This window comes from Anomaloglossus baeobatrachus, unplaced genomic scaffold (genome assembly GCF_048569485.1).
Source record: "Anomaloglossus baeobatrachus isolate aAnoBae1 unplaced genomic scaffold, aAnoBae1.hap1 Scaffold_2719, whole genome shotgun sequence".
In the NCBI taxonomy this organism is placed as follows: domain Eukaryota; kingdom Metazoa; phylum Chordata; class Amphibia; order Anura; family Aromobatidae; genus Anomaloglossus; species Anomaloglossus baeobatrachus.
In genome coordinates, this window is record NW_027442223.1 from 18,009 (window position 1) to 35,544 (window position 17,536).

The 17,536-nt window shown below is 46.6% G+C and overlaps 10 non-coding genes across 10 annotated transcripts; all 10 read left to right on the forward strand.

The window, feature by feature from the left end:
- Positions 1-1,261: 1,261 nt before the first annotated feature.
- Positions 1,262-1,452, forward strand: LOC142265171 (U2 spliceosomal RNA). The gene has a single exon (XR_012731531.1). It is a non-coding gene; the product is annotated as a U2 spliceosomal RNA (small nuclear RNA).
- A 2,189-nt stretch (positions 1,453-3,641) lies between these two features.
- On the forward strand, positions 3,642-3,834 carry LOC142265156 (U2 spliceosomal RNA). Its single transcript, XR_012731523.1, has one exon. It is a non-coding gene; the product is annotated as a U2 spliceosomal RNA (small nuclear RNA).
- Positions 3,835-5,221: 1,387 nt separating this feature from the next.
- Positions 5,222-5,412, forward strand: LOC142265172 (U2 spliceosomal RNA). Its single transcript, XR_012731532.1, has one exon. It is a non-coding gene; the product is annotated as a U2 spliceosomal RNA (small nuclear RNA).
- A 1,387-nt stretch (positions 5,413-6,799) lies between these two features.
- Positions 6,800-6,990, forward strand: LOC142265173 (U2 spliceosomal RNA). The gene has a single exon (XR_012731533.1). It is a non-coding gene; the product is annotated as a U2 spliceosomal RNA (small nuclear RNA).
- Positions 6,991-8,377: 1,387 nt separating this feature from the next.
- On the forward strand, positions 8,378-8,568 carry LOC142265174 (U2 spliceosomal RNA). Its single transcript, XR_012731534.1, has one exon. It is a non-coding gene; the product is annotated as a U2 spliceosomal RNA (small nuclear RNA).
- A 1,387-nt stretch (positions 8,569-9,955) lies between these two features.
- On the forward strand, positions 9,956-10,146 carry LOC142265175 (U2 spliceosomal RNA). The gene has a single exon (XR_012731535.1). It is a non-coding gene; the product is annotated as a U2 spliceosomal RNA (small nuclear RNA).
- A 1,387-nt stretch (positions 10,147-11,533) lies between these two features.
- LOC142265178 (U2 spliceosomal RNA) lies at positions 11,534-11,724 on the forward strand. The gene has a single exon (XR_012731537.1). It is a non-coding gene; the product is annotated as a U2 spliceosomal RNA (small nuclear RNA).
- A 1,387-nt stretch (positions 11,725-13,111) lies between these two features.
- On the forward strand, positions 13,112-13,303 carry LOC142265152 (U2 spliceosomal RNA). Its single transcript, XR_012731521.1, has one exon. It is a non-coding gene; the product is annotated as a U2 spliceosomal RNA (small nuclear RNA).
- A 1,388-nt stretch (positions 13,304-14,691) lies between these two features.
- On the forward strand, positions 14,692-14,882 carry LOC142265179 (U2 spliceosomal RNA). The gene has a single exon (XR_012731538.1). It is a non-coding gene; the product is annotated as a U2 spliceosomal RNA (small nuclear RNA).
- Positions 14,883-16,269: 1,387 nt separating this feature from the next.
- On the forward strand, positions 16,270-16,460 carry LOC142265180 (U2 spliceosomal RNA). The gene has a single exon (XR_012731539.1). It is a non-coding gene; the product is annotated as a U2 spliceosomal RNA (small nuclear RNA).
- Positions 16,461-17,536: the final 1,076 nt, after the last annotated feature.

Below are 17,536 nucleotides of genomic sequence, written 5' to 3' on the forward strand. Positions count from 1 at the left end.
CCTTTTGTTTTTTATCTTTCACACTTTTGACTTTCTTTATTCATCCAAATAGCAAACTCATCACCACTCAACCTGACCAACTCGGCTATGTCCCCGTGCTGCAGTTCTCTGTCTTATCTAGATCATTTGCAATTGAATGGAATAGATCCCTTTTGGACAAAGTGGATTCACCTGCTGCTGCAGTGACCACAGGTGTGATAACATCTAGAATTGGCATCTGGTGCGATCTCTCCGCTTCCACTCCAAAGAAAGTTACCTGTTTATTCCTATCATGCATTGGTTTTTGGGGTTTTCTTTGAGTAATGATGATCTCTTTAGTAGTCTGTTGGCGCCCTCTCCTGGAGGAATAGTTTGCTTGCTCTTGGACATTCTAAAAGAGAGGTCATGATAGACATTGAGCTTCTGAGCTCAATTGGGGACAGTCATGGGTGATGAATGTTTGCAACCTACTGCGAAGCCTCATACCGCAATATAAGGAACGTCAAATACTAAGAAAGGGCGGCCTATGAAAGAATTACTACTTTCAATAAGTACACTTAAACGGCTAATTGGGAATAGAAAAACTGTAAAAAGCCCTCTGAGAAAGCCCCCCTCTAACCTTTGATAGTAAGCTTTTCTGTAGTCTGCCTGTTGATGTATTTTCCGTTTGAACTGTGCACAACATGAAGAGACGGAACACTGGCGGCTTGTCACAATGCCCCCCGATGACATCACAATAGCGCTGCTGCCTAGAAAACAAGCTGCGCAGAAGAAGTTGTTCTTTGGGTGGGAGGGTGGGCTAGTGGAAGGAGGGGGCAATCTCTTTTTTTCCCGGGTGGTAGGGGGATGACAGGAGAAGGGAAGCGGGTGGTGAGAAAGGTACAGAGGGCAGGGTTTGGGGGCTGGGAAGGAAAGGGAAAAGATTAGGGTTTGGGGATGATGAAAGGGCTTTCTACGGGTAAGGATGGCAAAGGGTGGCAGTGACGGAAAGTCAGGCAACCTGTCCTGTCCGTCTTTTTGTATCGTGAATTGGAAAGACTGCAAGGGGGAGGGGAGTTGCTTGCGCCCTAAAGGAGGAGTTATTCAGATTCATTGCAGTGGGCGGCGGCTGCAAAACGCACCATTCTTCTTGTTTTGGCTCTGCAAAGCAGCCTTTTCAAGGGTTGGCTTGGGTGACAAAATGTCTTGTGTAGGCGTGGGTTTGTCTCCCTCTCGCTCTCTCTCCCTAAGATGTGTCCGGCATAGGCCAGGGTGCCACTCGAGGCCCAAACCAATTCTGGTTATCGCTTCTCGGCCTTTTGGCTAAGATCAAGTGTAGTATCTGTTCTTATCAGTTTAATATCTGATACGTCCCCTATCTGGGGACCATATATTAAATGGATTTTTAGAACAGGGAGATGGAAAAAGAGCTTGCTCTGTCCACTCCACGCATTGACCTGGTATTGCAGTACCTCCAGGAACGGTGCACCCCTTCTTAACCCAGTTTCCAAAAGCAGAACTCAATTCACCTGATTCATATTAGCCCGATTTAATGAATTGGAAGAAAGCATACGTCTTCATATGCACCTCAATTTGGCCCATTCACTTTTCACACTTCCTCCTTTTGTTTTTTATCTTTCACACTTTTGACTTTCTTTATTCATCCAAATAGCAAACTCATCACCACTCAACCTGACCAACTCGGCTATGTCCCCGTGCTGCAGTTCTCTGTCTTATCTAGATCATTTGCAATTGAATGGAATAGATCCCTTTTGGACAAAGTGGATTCACCTGCTGCTGCAGTGACCACAGGTGTGATAACATCTAGAATTGGCATCTGGTGCGATCTCTCCGCTTCCACTCCAAAGAAAGTTACCTGTTTATTCCTATCATGCATTGGTTTTTGGGGTTTTCTTTGAGTAATGATGATCTCTTTAGTAGTCTGTTGGCGCCCTCTCCTGGAGGAATAGTTTGCTTGCTCTTGGACATTCTAAAAGAGAGGTCATGATAGACATTGAGCTTCTGAGCTCAATTGGGGACAGTCATGGGTGATGAATGTTTGCAACCTACTGCGAAGCCTCATACCGCAATATAAGGAACGTCAAATACTAAGAAAGGGCGGCCTATGAAAGAATTACTACTTTCAATAAGTACACTTAAACGGCTAATTGGGAATAGAAAAACTGTAAAAAGCCCTCTGAGAAAGCCCCCCTCTAACCTTTGATAGTAAGCTTTTCTGTAGTCTGCCTGTTGATGTATTTTCCGTTTGAACTGTGCACAACATGAAGAGACGGAACACTGGCGGCTTGTCACAATGCCCCCCGATGACATCACAATAGCGCTGCTGCCTAGAAAACAAGCTGCGCAGAAGAAGTTGTTCTTTGGGTGGGAGGGTGGGCTAGTGGAAGGAGGGGGCAATCTCTTTTTTTCCCGGGTGGTAGGGGGATGACAGGAGAAGGGAAGCGGGTGGTGAGAAAGGTACAGAGGGCAGGGTTTGGGGGCTGGGAAGGAAAGGGAAAAGATTAGGGTTTGGGGATGATGAAAGGGCTTTCTACGGGTAAGGATGGCAAAGGGTGGCAGTGACGGAAAGTCAGGCAACCTGTCCTGTCCGTCTTTTTGTATCGTGAATTGGAAAGACTGCAAGGGGGAGGGGAGTTGCTTGCGCCCTAAAGGAGGAGTTATTCAGATTCATTGCAGTGGGCGGCGGCTGCAAAACGCACCATTCTTCTTGTTTTGGCTCTGCAAAGCAGCCTTTTCAAGGGTTGGCTTGGGTGACAAAATGTCTTGTGTAGGCGTGGGTTTGTCTCCCTCTCGCTCTCTCTCCCTAAGATGTGTCCGGCATAGGCCAGGGTGCCACTCGAGGCCCAAACCAATTCTGGTTATCGCTTCTCGGCCTTTTGGCTAAGATCAAGTGTAGTGTTGTTCGAAGAGGTGGTTTAAGCTCCAGGCCACCTTAGTACAATGATACAATGCACACTGGAAGGTTGCGCTTGCTAGTACTCTGGGTGGATAGTATATTCATCTAGTGGAAAACATGGCCCTACCAGGATCGAGGCTATTAGACTGAGTAAGGATGGGGGGCTATGGTACAACGTGCCCCAGGACTGACGACCCTGGAGTGAGTCTGAGCTTGCTGGCTTGGGACCCCGGCAAGCCTTGGGCTCTGTAGCACACCGTACCTTGCCTTTTCATACTTTTTGAGCATATTACCCTATCCCGGCCTTCTGGCTAGGAAGGGAAATTTTTATAATCCCGGTCGGAGGTCTGGTCAGCTTTGGGCTGAGAAACTAACACCCGGTTGGAGGTCCGGGTCAGCTTCGGCTGAGAAACCAACACCCGGTTGGAGGTCTGGGTCAGCTTCGGCTGAGAAACCAACACCCGGTTGGAGGTCCGGTTAGCCTTGGGCTGAGAAACCAACACCGGTTGACGGTCCGGGCAGTTTCGGCTGCGAAACCAACAACTAGTAGCTCTCTACTCCACTTGGGTAAGATGCCTGGGTGGACGCTGGGAGCAACGACAAGGCTCAACCAGGCTTCGGCTTGGGGGAGCACCGAAGATCCCTGACCCTTGCTGTGGCCTTCTGGCTCGGAGGGACGGGGTTGATTTTTGGGGACCCTCTCCTCACGGTGGGGTCCACACGAATCCTAGCCTTTGCACTGTTTTTGGTGTGACTTCGGTCATGCATTTTTTGTGGTGCTTTGGAAAGCTTCATTAAATCAAAAATCTGTTCTTATCAGTTTAATATCTGATACGTCCCCTATCTGGGGACCATATATTAAATGGATTTTTAGAACAGGGAGATGGAAAAAGAGCTTGCTCTGTCCACTCCACGCATTGACCTGGTATTGCAGTACCTCCAGGAACGGTGCACCCCTTCTTAACCCAGTTTCCAAAAGCAGAACTCAATTCACCTGATTCATATTAGCCCGATTTAATGAATTGGAAGAAAGCATACGTCTTCATATGCACCTCAATTTGGCCCATTCACTTTTCACACTTCCTCCTTTTGTTTTTTATCTTTCACACTTTTGACTTTCTTTATTCATCCAAATAGCAAACTCATCACCACTCAACCTGACCAACTCGGCTATGTCCCCGTGCTGCAGTTCTCTGTCTTATCTAGATCATTTGCAATTGAATGGAATAGATCCCTTTTGGACAAAGTGGATTCACCTGCTGCTGCAGTGACCACAGGTGTGATAACATCTAGAATTGGCATCTGGTGCGATCTCTCCGCTTCCACTCCAAAGAAAGTTACCTGTTTATTCCTATCATGCATTGGTTTTTGGGGTTTTCTTTGAGTAATGATGATCTCTTTAGTAGTCTGTTGGCGCCCTCTCCTGGAGGAATAGTTTGCTTGCTCTTGGACATTCTAAAAGAGAGGTCATGATAGACATTGAGCTTCTGAGCTCAATTGGGGACAGTCATGGGTGATGAATGTTTGCAACCTACTGCGAAGCCTCATACCGCAATATAAGGAACGTCAAATACTAAGAAAGGGCGGCCTATGAAAGAATTACTACTTTCAATAAGTACACTTAAACGGCTAATTGGGAATAGAAAAACTGTAAAAAGCCCTCTGAGAAAGCCCCCCTCTAACCTTTGATAGTAAGCTTTTCTGTAGTCTGCCTGTTGATGTATTTTCCGTTTGAACTGTGCACAACATGAAGAGACGGAACACTGGCGGCTTGTCACAATGCCCCCCGATGACATCACAATAGCGCTGCTGCCTAGAAAACAAGCTGCGCAGAAGAAGTTGTTCTTTGGGTGGGAGGGTGGGCTAGTGGAAGGAGGGGGCAATCTCTTTTTTTCCCGGGTGGTAGGGGGATGACAGGAGAAGGGAAGCGGGTGGTGAGAAAGGTACAGAGGGCAGGGTTTGGGGGCTGGGAAGGAAAGGGAAAAGATTAGGGTTTGGGGATGATGAAAGGGCTTTCTACGGGTAAGGATGGCAAAGGGTGGCAGTGACGGAAAGTCAGGCAACCTGTCCTGTCCGTCTTTTTGTATCGTGAATTGGAAAGACTGCAAGGGGGAGGGGAGTTGCTTGCGCCCTAAAGGAGGAGTTATTCAGATTCATTGCAGTGGGCGGCGGCTGCAAAACGCACCATTCTTCTTGTTTTGGCTCTGCAAAGCAGCCTTTTCAAGGGTTGGCTTGGGTGACAAAATGTCTTGTGTAGGCGTGGGTTTGTCTCCCTCTCGCTCTCTCTCCCTAAGATGTGTCCGGCATAGGCCAGGGTGCCACTCGAGGCCCAAACCAATTCTGGTTATCGCTTCTCGGCCTTTTGGCTAAGATCAAGTGTAGTATCTGTTCTTATCAGTTTAATATCTGATACGTCCCCTATCTGGGGACCATATATTAAATGGATTTTTAGAACAGGGAGATGGAAAAAGAGCTTGCTCTGTCCACTCCACGCATTGACCTGGTATTGCAGTACCTCCAGGAACGGTGCACCCCTTCTTAACCCAGTTTCCAAAAGCAGAACTCAATTCACCTGATTCATATTAGCCCGATTTAATGAATTGGAAGAAAGCATACGTCTTCATATGCACCTCAATTTGGCCCATTCACTTTTCACACTTCCTCCTTTTGTTTTTTATCTTTCACACTTTTGACTTTCTTTATTCATCCAAATAGCAAACTCATCACCACTCAACCTGACCAACTCGGCTATGTCCCCGTGCTGCAGTTCTCTGTCTTATCTAGATCATTTGCAATTGAATGGAATAGATCCCTTTTGGACAAAGTGGATTCACCTGCTGCTGCAGTGACCACAGGTGTGATAACATCTAGAATTGGCATCTGGTGCGATCTCTCCGCTTCCACTCCAAAGAAAGTTACCTGTTTATTCCTATCATGCATTGGTTTTTGGGGTTTTCTTTGAGTAATGATGATCTCTTTAGTAGTCTGTTGGCGCCCTCTCCTGGAGGAATAGTTTGCTTGCTCTTGGACATTCTAAAAGAGAGGTCATGATAGACATTGAGCTTCTGAGCTCAATTGGGGACAGTCATGGGTGATGAATGTTTGCAACCTACTGCGAAGCCTCATACCGCAATATAAGGAACGTCAAATACTAAGAAAGGGCGGCCTATGAAAGAATTACTACTTTCAATAAGTACACTTAAACGGCTAATTGGGAATAGAAAAACTGTAAAAAGCCCTCTGAGAAAGCCCCCCTCTAACCTTTGATAGTAAGCTTTTCTGTAGTCTGCCTGTTGATGTATTTTCCGTTTGAACTGTGCACAACATGAAGAGACGGAACACTGGCGGCTTGTCACAATGCCCCCCGATGACATCACAATAGCGCTGCTGCCTAGAAAACAAGCTGCGCAGAAGAAGTTGTTCTTTGGGTGGGAGGGTGGGCTAGTGGAAGGAGGGGGCAATCTCTTTTTTTCCCGGGTGGTAGGGGGATGACAGGAGAAGGGAAGCGGGTGGTGAGAAAGGTACAGAGGGCAGGGTTTGGGGGCTGGGAAGGAAAGGGAAAAGATTAGGGTTTGGGGATGATGAAAGGGCTTTCTACGGGTAAGGATGGCAAAGGGTGGCAGTGACGGAAAGTCAGGCAACCTGTCCTGTCCGTCTTTTTGTATCGTGAATTGGAAAGACTGCAAGGGGGAGGGGAGTTGCTTGCGCCCTAAAGGAGGAGTTATTCAGATTCATTGCAGTGGGCGGCGGCTGCAAAACGCACCATTCTTCTTGTTTTGGCTCTGCAAAGCAGCCTTTTCAAGGGTTGGCTTGGGTGACAAAATGTCTTGTGTAGGCGTGGGTTTGTCTCCCTCTCGCTCTCTCTCCCTAAGATGTGTCCGGCATAGGCCAGGGTGCCACTCGAGGCCCAAACCAATTCTGGTTATCGCTTCTCGGCCTTTTGGCTAAGATCAAGTGTAGTATCTGTTCTTATCAGTTTAATATCTGATACGTCCCCTATCTGGGGACCATATATTAAATGGATTTTTAGAACAGGGAGATGGAAAAAGAGCTTGCTCTGTCCACTCCACGCATTGACCTGGTATTGCAGTACCTCCAGGAACGGTGCACCCCTTCTTAACCCAGTTTCCAAAAGCAGAACTCAATTCACCTGATTCATATTAGCCCGATTTAATGAATTGGAAGAAAGCATACGTCTTCATATGCACCTCAATTTGGCCCATTCACTTTTCACACTTCCTCCTTTTGTTTTTTATCTTTCACACTTTTGACTTTCTTTATTCATCCAAATAGCAAACTCATCACCACTCAACCTGACCAACTCGGCTATGTCCCCGTGCTGCAGTTCTCTGTCTTATCTAGATCATTTGCAATTGAATGGAATAGATCCCTTTTGGACAAAGTGGATTCACCTGCTGCTGCAGTGACCACAGGTGTGATAACATCTAGAATTGGCATCTGGTGCGATCTCTCCGCTTCCACTCCAAAGAAAGTTACCTGTTTATTCCTATCATGCATTGGTTTTTGGGGTTTTCTTTGAGTAATGATGATCTCTTTAGTAGTCTGTTGGCGCCCTCTCCTGGAGGAATAGTTTGCTTGCTCTTGGACATTCTAAAAGAGAGGTCATGATAGACATTGAGCTTCTGAGCTCAATTGGGGACAGTCATGGGTGATGAATGTTTGCAACCTACTGCGAAGCCTCATACCGCAATATAAGGAACGTCAAATACTAAGAAAGGGCGGCCTATGAAAGAATTACTACTTTCAATAAGTACACTTAAACGGCTAATTGGGAATAGAAAAACTGTAAAAAGCCCTCTGAGAAAGCCCCCCTCTAACCTTTGATAGTAAGCTTTTCTGTAGTCTGCCTGTTGATGTATTTTCCGTTTGAACTGTGCACAACATGAAGAGACGGAACACTGGCGGCTTGTCACAATGCCCCCCGATGACATCACAATAGCGCTGCTGCCTAGAAAACAAGCTGCGCAGAAGAAGTTGTTCTTTGGGTGGGAGGGTGGGCTAGTGGAAGGAGGGGGCAATCTCTTTTTTTCCCGGGTGGTAGGGGGATGACAGGAGAAGGGAAGCGGGTGGTGAGAAAGGTACAGAGGGCAGGGTTTGGGGGCTGGGAAGGAAAGGGAAAAGATTAGGGTTTGGGGATGATGAAAGGGCTTTCTACGGGTAAGGATGGCAAAGGGTGGCAGTGACGGAAAGTCAGGCAACCTGTCCTGTCCGTCTTTTTGTATCGTGAATTGGAAAGACTGCAAGGGGGAGGGGAGTTGCTTGCGCCCTAAAGGAGGAGTTATTCAGATTCATTGCAGTGGGCGGCGGCTGCAAAACGCACCATTCTTCTTGTTTTGGCTCTGCAAAGCAGCCTTTTCAAGGGTTGGCTTGGGTGACAAAATGTCTTGTGTAGGCGTGGGTTTGTCTCCCTCTCGCTCTCTCTCCCTAAGATGTGTCCGGCATAGGCCAGGGTGCCACTCGAGGCCCAAACCAATTCTGGTTATCGCTTCTCGGCCTTTTGGCTAAGATCAAGTGTAGTATCTGTTCTTATCAGTTTAATATCTGATACGTCCCCTATCTGGGGACCATATATTAAATGGATTTTTAGAACAGGGAGATGGAAAAAGAGCTTGCTCTGTCCACTCCACGCATTGACCTGGTATTGCAGTACCTCCAGGAACGGTGCACCCCTTCTTAACCCAGTTTCCAAAAGCAGAACTCAATTCACCTGATTCATATTAGCCCGATTTAATGAATTGGAAGAAAGCATACGTCTTCATATGCACCTCAATTTGGCCCATTCACTTTTCACACTTCCTCCTTTTGTTTTTTATCTTTCACACTTTTGACTTTCTTTATTCATCCAAATAGCAAACTCATCACCACTCAACCTGACCAACTCGGCTATGTCCCCGTGCTGCAGTTCTCTGTCTTATCTAGATCATTTGCAATTGAATGGAATAGATCCCTTTTGGACAAAGTGGATTCACCTGCTGCTGCAGTGACCACAGGTGTGATAACATCTAGAATTGGCATCTGGTGCGATCTCTCCGCTTCCACTCCAAAGAAAGTTACCTGTTTATTCCTATCATGCATTGGTTTTTGGGGTTTTCTTTGAGTAATGATGATCTCTTTAGTAGTCTGTTGGCGCCCTCTCCTGGAGGAATAGTTTGCTTGCTCTTGGACATTCTAAAAGAGAGGTCATGATAGACATTGAGCTTCTGAGCTCAATTGGGGACAGTCATGGGTGATGAATGTTTGCAACCTACTGCGAAGCCTCATACCGCAATATAAGGAACGTCAAATACTAAGAAAGGGCGGCCTATGAAAGAATTACTACTTTCAATAAGTACACTTAAACGGCTAATTGGGAATAGAAAAACTGTAAAAAGCCCTCTGAGAAAGCCCCCCTCTAACCTTTGATAGTAAGCTTTTCTGTAGTCTGCCTGTTGATGTATTTTCCGTTTGAACTGTGCACAACATGAAGAGACGGAACACTGGCGGCTTGTCACAATGCCCCCCGATGACATCACAATAGCGCTGCTGCCTAGAAAACAAGCTGCGCAGAAGAAGTTGTTCTTTGGGTGGGAGGGTGGGCTAGTGGAAGGAGGGGGCAATCTCTTTTTTTCCCGGGTGGTAGGGGGATGACAGGAGAAGGGAAGCGGGTGGTGAGAAAGGTACAGAGGGCAGGGTTTGGGGGCTGGGAAGGAAAGGGAAAAGATTAGGGTTTGGGGATGATGAAAGGGCTTTCTACGGGTAAGGATGGCAAAGGGTGGCAGTGACGGAAAGTCAGGCAACCTGTCCTGTCCGTCTTTTTGTATCGTGAATTGGAAAGACTGCAAGGGGGAGGGGAGTTGCTTGCGCCCTAAAGGAGGAGTTATTCAGATTCATTGCAGTGGGCGGCGGCTGCAAAACGCACCATTCTTCTTGTTTTGGCTCTGCAAAGCAGCCTTTTCAAGGGTTGGCTTGGGTGACAAAATGTCTTGTGTAGGCGTGGGTTTGTCTCCCTCTCGCTCTCTCTCCCTAAGATGTGTCCGGCATAGGCCAGGGTGCCACTCGAGGCCCAAACCAATTCTGGTTATCGCTTCTCGGCCTTTTGGCTAAGATCAAGTGTAGTATCTGTTCTTATCAGTTTAATATCTGATACGTCCCCTATCTGGGGACCATATATTAAATGGATTTTTAGAACAGGGAGATGGAAAAAGAGCTTGCTCTGTCCACTCCACGCATTGACCTGGTATTGCAGTACCTCCAGGAACGGTGCACCCCTTCTTAACCCAGTTTCCAAAAGCAGAACTCAATTCACCTGATTCATATTAGCCCGATTTAATGAATTGGAAGAAAGCATACGTCTTCATATGCACCTCAATTTGGCCCATTCACTTTTCACACTTCCTCCTTTTGTTTTTTATCTTTCACACTTTTGACTTTCTTTATTCATCCAAATAGCAAACTCATCACCACTCAACCTGACCAACTCGGCTATGTCCCCGTGCTGCAGTTCTCTGTCTTATCTAGATCATTTGCAATTGAATGGAATAGATCCCTTTTGGACAAAGTGGATTCACCTGCTGCTGCAGTGACCACAGGTGTGATAACATCTAGAATTGGCATCTGGTGCGATCTCTCCGCTTCCACTCCAAAGAAAGTTACCTGTTTATTCCTATCATGCATTGGTTTTTGGGGTTTTCTTTGAGTAATGATGATCTCTTTAGTAGTCTGTTGGCGCCCTCTCCTGGAGGAATAGTTTGCTTGCTCTTGGACATTCTAAAAGAGAGGTCATGATAGACATTGAGCTTCTGAGCTCAATTGGGGACAGTCATGGGTGATGAATGTTTGCAACCTACTGCGAAGCCTCATACCGCAATATAAGGAACGTCAAATACTAAGAAAGGGCGGCCTATGAAAGAATTACTACTTTCAATAAGTACACTTAAACGGCTAATTGGGAATAGAAAAACTGTAAAAAGCCCTCTGAGAAAGCCCCCCTCTAACCTTTGATAGTAAGCTTTTCTGTAGTCTGCCTGTTGATGTATTTTCCGTTTGAACTGTGCACAACATGAAGAGACGGAACACTGGCGGCTTGTCACAATGCCCCCCGATGACATCACAATAGCGCTGCTGCCTAGAAAACAAGCTGCGCAGAAGAAGTTGTTCTTTGGGTGGGAGGGTGGGCTAGTGGAAGGAGGGGGCAATCTCTTTTTTTCCCGGGTGGTAGGGGGATGACAGGAGAAGGGAAGCGGGTGGTGAGAAAGGTACAGAGGGCAGGGTTTGGGGGCTGGGAAGGAAAGGGAAAAGATTAGGGTTTGGGGATGATGAAAGGGCTTTCTACGGGTAAGGATGGCAAAGGGTGGCAGTGACGGAAAGTCAGGCAACCTGTCCTGTCCGTCTTTTTGTATCGTGAATTGGAAAGACTGCAAGGGGGAGGGGAGTTGCTTGCGCCCTAAAGGAGGAGTTATTCAGATTCATTGCAGTGGGCGGCGGCTGCAAAACGCACCATTCTTCTTGTTTTGGCTCTGCAAAGCAGCCTTTTCAAGGGTTGGCTTGGGTGACAAAATGTCTTGTGTAGGCGTGGGTTTGTCTCCCTCTCGCTCTCTCTCCCTAAGATGTGTCCGGCATAGGCCAGGGTGCCACTCGAGGCCCAAACCAATTCTGGTTATCGCTTCTCGGCCTTTTGGCTAAGATCAAGTGTAGTATCTGTTCTTATCAGTTTAATATCTGATACGTCCCCTATCTGGGGACCATATATTAAATGGATTTTTAGAACAGGGAGATGGAAAAAGAGCTTGCTCTGTCCACTCCACGCATTGACCTGGTATTGCAGTACCTCCAGGAACGGTGCACCCCTTCTTAACCCAGTTTCCAAAAGCAGAACTCAATTCACCTGATTCATATTAGCCCGATTTAATGAATTGGAAGAAAGCATACGTCTTCATATGCACCTCAATTTGGCCCATTCACTTTTCACACTTCCTCCTTTTGTTTTTTATCTTTCACACTTTTGACTTTCTTTATTCATCCAAATAGCAAACTCATCACCACTCAACCTGACCAACTCGGCTATGTCCCCGTGCTGCAGTTCTCTGTCTTATCTAGATCATTTGCAATTGAATGGAATAGATCCCTTTTGGACAAAGTGGATTCACCTGCTGCTGCAGTGACCACAGGTGTGATAACATCTAGAATTGGCATCTGGTGCGATCTCTCCGCTTCCACTCCAAAGAAAGTTACCTGTTTATTCCTATCATGCATTGGTTTTTGGGGTTTTCTTTGAGTAATGATGATCTCTTTAGTAGTCTGTTGGCGCCCTCTCCTGGAGGAATAGTTTGCTTGCTCTTGGACATTCTAAAAGAGAGGTCATGATAGACATTGAGCTTCTGAGCTCAATTGGGGACAGTCATGGGTGATGAATGTTTGCAACCTACTGCGAAGCCTCATACCGCAATATAAGGAACGTCAAATACTAAGAAAGGGCGGCCTATGAAAGAATTACTACTTTCAATAAGTACACTTAAACGGCTAATTGGGAATAGAAAAACTGTAAAAAGCCCTCTGAGAAAGCCCCCCTCTAACCTTTGATAGTAAGCTTTTCTGTAGTCTGCCTGTTGATGTATTTTCCGTTTGAACTGTGCACAACATGAAGAGACGGAACACTGGCGGCTTGTCACAATGCCCCCCGATGACATCACAATAGCGCTGCTGCCTAGAAAACAAGCTGCGCAGAAGAAGTTGTTCTTTGGGTGGGAGGGTGGGCTAGTGGAAGGAGGGGGCAATCTCTTTTTTTCCCGGGTGGTAGGGGGATGACAGGAGAAGGGAAGCGGGTGGTGAGAAAGGTACAGAGGGCAGGGTTTGGGGGCTGGGAAGGAAAGGGAAAAGATTAGGGTTTGGGGATGATGAAAGGGCTTTCTACGGGTAAGGATGGCAAAGGGTGGCAGTGACGGAAAGTCAGGCAACCTGTCCTGTCCGTCTTTTTGTATCGTGAATTGGAAAGACTGCAAGGGGGAGGGGAGTTGCTTGCGCCCTAAAGGAGGAGTTATTCAGATTCATTGCAGTGGGCGGCGGCTGCAAAACGCACCATTCTTCTTGTTTTGGCTCTGCAAAGCAGCCTTTTCAAGGGTTGGCTTGGGTGACAAAATGTCTTGTGTAGGCGTGGGTTTGTCTCCCTCTCGCTCTCTCTCCCTAAGATGTGTCCGGCATAGGCCAGGGTGCCACTCGAGGCCCAAACCAATTCTGGTTATCGCTTCTCGGCCTTTTGGCTAAGATCAAGTGTAGTATCTGTTCTTATCAGTTTAATATCTGATACGTCCCCTATCTGGGGACCATATATTAAATGGATTTTTAGAACAGGGGAGATGGAAAAAGAGCTTGCTCTGTCCACTCCACGCATTGACCTGGTATTGCAGTACCTCCAGGAACGGTGCACCCCTTCTTAACCCAGTTTCCAAAAGCAGAACTCAATTCACCTGATTCATATTAGCCCGATTTAATGAATTGGAAGAAAGCATACGTCTTCATATGCACCTCAATTTGGCCCATTCACTTTTCACACTTCCTCCTTTTGTTTTTTATCTTTCACACTTTTGACTTTCTTTATTCATCCAAATAGCAAACTCATCACCACTCAACCTGACCAACTCGGCTATGTCCCCGTGCTGCAGTTCTCTGTCTTATCTAGATCATTTGCAATTGAATGGAATAGATCCCTTTTGGACAAAGTGGATTCACCTGCTGCTGCAGTGACCACAGGTGTGATAACATCTAGAATTGGCATCTGGTGCGATCTCTCCGCTTCCACTCCAAAGAAAGTTACCTGTTTATTCCTATCATGCATTGGTTTTTGGGGTTTTCTTTGAGTAATGATGATCTCTTTAGTAGTCTGTTGGCGCCCTCTCCTGGAGGAATAGTTTGCTTGCTCTTGGACATTCTAAAAGAGAGGTCATGATAGACATTGAGCTTCTGAGCTCAATTGGGGACAGTCATGGGTGATGAATGTTTGCAACCTACTGCGAAGCCTCATACCGCAATATAAGGAACGTCAAATACTAAGAAAGGGCGGCCTATGAAAGAATTACTACTTTCAATAAGTACACTTAAACGGCTAATTGGGAATAGAAAAACTGTAAAAAGCCCTCTGAGAAAGCCCCCCTCTAACCTTTGATAGTAAGCTTTTCTGTAGTCTGCCTGTTGATGTATTTTCCGTTTGAACTGTGCACAACATGAAGAGACGGAACACTGGCGGCTTGTCACAATGCCCCCCGATGACATCACAATAGCGCTGCTGCCTAGAAAACAAGCTGCGCAGAAGAAGTTGTTCTTTGGGTGGGAGGGTGGGCTAGTGGAAGGAGGGGGCAATCTCTTTTTTTCCCGGGTGGTAGGGGGATGACAGGAGAAGGGAAGCGGGTGGTGAGAAAGGTACAGAGGGCAGGGTTTGGGGGCTGGGAAGGAAAGGGAAAAGATTAGGGTTTGGGGATGATGAAAGGGCTTTCTACGGGTAAGGATGGCAAAGGGTGGCAGTGACGGAAAGTCAGGCAACCTGTCCTGTCCGTCTTTTTGTATCGTGAATTGGAAAGACTGCAAGGGGGAGGGGAGTTGCTTGCGCCCTAAAGGAGGAGTTATTCAGATTCATTGCAGTGGGGCGGCGGCTGCAAAACGCACCATTCTTCTTGTTTTGGCTCTGCAAAGCAGCCTTTTCAAGGGTTGGCTTGGGTGACAAAATGTCTTGTGTAGGCGTGGGTTTGTCTCCCTCTCGCTCTCTCTCCCTAAGATGTGTCCGGCATAGGCCAGGGTGCCACTCGAGGCCCAAACCAATTCTGGTTATCGCTTCTCGGCCTTTTGGCTAAGATCAAGTGTAGTATCTGTTCTTATCAGTTTAATATCTGATACGTCCCCTATCTGGGGACCATATATTAAATGGATTTTTAGAACAGGGAGATGGAAAAAGAGCTTGCTCTGTCCACTCCACGCATTGACCTGGTATTGCAGTACCTCCAGGAACGGTGCACCCCTTCTTAACCCAGTTTCCAAAAGCAGAACTCAATTCACCTGATTCATATTAGCCCGATTTAATGAATTGGAAGAAAGCATACGTCTTCATATGCACCTCAATTTGGCCCATTCACTTTTCACACTTCCTCCTTTTGTTTTTTATCTTTCACACTTTTGACTTTCTTTATTCATCCAAATAGCAAACTCATCACCACTCAACCTGACCAACTCGGCTATGTCCCCGTGCTGCAGTTCTCTGTCTTATCTAGATCATTTGCAATTGAATGGAATAGATCCCTTTTGGACAAAGTGGATTCACCTGCTGCTGCAGTGACCACAGGTGTGATAACATCTAGAATTGGCATCTGGTGCGATCTCTCCGCTTCCACTCCAAAGAAAGTTACCTGTTTATTCCTATCATGCATTGGTTTTTGGGGTTTTCTTTGAGTAATGATGATCTCTTTAGTAGTCTGTTGGCGCCCTCTCCTGGAGGAATAGTTTGCTTGCTCTTGGACATTCTAAAAGAGAGGTCATGATAGACATTGAGCTTCTGAGCTCAATTGGGGACAGTCATGGGTGATGAATGTTTGCAACCTACTGCGAAGCCTCATACCGCAATATAAGGAACGTCAAATACTAAGAAAGGGCGGCCTATGAAAGAATTACTACTTTCAATAAGTACACTTAAACGGCTAATTGGGAATAGAAAAACTGTAAAAAGCCCTCTGAGAAAGCCCCCCTCTAACCTTTGATAGTAAGCTTTTCTGTAGTCTGCCTGTTGATGTATTTTCCGTTTGAACTGTGCACAACATGAAGAGACGGAACACTGGCGGCTTGTCACAATGCCCCCCGATGACATCACAATAGCGCTGCTGCCTAGAAAACAAGCTGCGCAGAAGAAGTTGTTCTTTGGGTGGGAGGGTGGGCTAGTGGAAGGAGGGGGCAATCTCTTTTTTTCCCGGGTGGTAGGGGGATGACAGGAGAAGGGAAGCGGGTGGTGAGAAAGGTACAGAGGGCAGGGTTTGGGGGCTGGGAAGGAAAGGGAAAAGATTAGGGTTTGGGGATGATGAAAGGGCTTTCTACGGGTAAGGATGGCAAAGGGTGGCAGTGACGGAAAGTCAGGCAACCTGTCCTGTCCGTCTTTTTGTATCGTGAATTGGAAAGACTGCAAGGGGGAGGGGAGTTGCTTGCGCCCTAAAGGAGGAGTTATTCAGATTCATTGCAGTGGGCGGCGGCTGCAAAACGCACCATTCTTCTTGTTTTGGCTCTGCAAAGCAGCCTTTTCAAGGGTTGGCTTGGGTGACAAAATGTCTTGTGTAGGCGTGGGTTTGTCTCCCTCTCGCTCTCTCTCCCTAAGATGTGTCCGGCATAGGCCAGGGTGCCACTCGAGGCCCAAACCAATTCTGGTTATCGCTTCTCGGCCTTTTGGCTAAGATCAAGTGTAGTATCTGTTCTTATCAGTTTAATATCTGATACGTCCCCTATCTGGGGACCATATATTAAATGGATTTTTAGAACAGGGAGATGGAAAAAGAGCTTGCTCTGTCCACTCCACGCATTGACCTGGTATTGCAGTACCTCCAGGAACGGTGCACCCCTTCTTAACCCAGTTTCCAAAAGCAGAACTCAATTCACCTGATTCATATTAGCCCGATTTAATGAATTGGAAGAAAGCATACGTCTTCATATGCACCTCAATTTGGCCCATTCACTTTTCACACTTCCTCCTTTTGTTTTTTATCTTTCACACTTTTGACTTTCTTTATTCATCCAAATAGCAAACTCATCACCACTCAACCTGACCAACTCGGCTATGTCCCCGTGCTGCAGTTCTCTGTCTTATCTAGATCATTTGCAATTGAATGGAATAGATCCCTTTTGGACAAAGTGGATTCACCTGCTGCTGCAGTGACCACAGGTGTGATAACATCTAGAATTGGCATCTGGTGTGATCTCTCCGCTTCCACTCCAAAGAAAGTTACCTGTTTATTCCTATCATGCATTGGTTTTTGGGGTTTTCTTTGAGTAATGATGATCTCTTTAGTAGTCTGTTGGCGCCCTCTCCTGGAGGAATAGTTTGCTTGCTCTTGGACATTCTAAAAGAGAGGTCATGATAGACATTGAGCTTCTGAGCTCAATTGGGGACAGTCATGGGTGATGAATGTTTGCAACCTACTGCGAAGCCTCATACCGCAATATAAGGAACGTCAAATACTAAGAAAGGGCGGCCTATGAAAGAATTACTACTTTCAATAAGTACACTTAAACGGCTAATTGGGAATAGAAAAACTGTAAAAAGCCCTCTGAGAAAGCCCCCCTCTAACCTTTGATAGTAAGCTTTTCTGTAGTCTGCCTGTTGATGTATTTTCCGTTTGAACTGTGCACAACATGAAGAGACGGAACACTGGCGGCTTGTCACAATGCCCCCCGATGACATCACAATAGCGCTGCTGCCTAGAAAACAAGCTGCGCAGAAGAAGTTGTTCTTTGGGTGGGAGGGTGGGCTAGTGGAAGGAGGGGGCAATCTCTTTTTTTCCCGGGTGGTAGGGGGATGACAGGAGAAGGGAAGCGGGTGGTGAGAAAGGTACAGAGGGCAGGGTTTGGGGGCTGGGAAGGAAAGGGAAAAGATTAGGGTTTGGGGATGATGAAAGGGCTTTCTACGGGTAAGGATGGCAA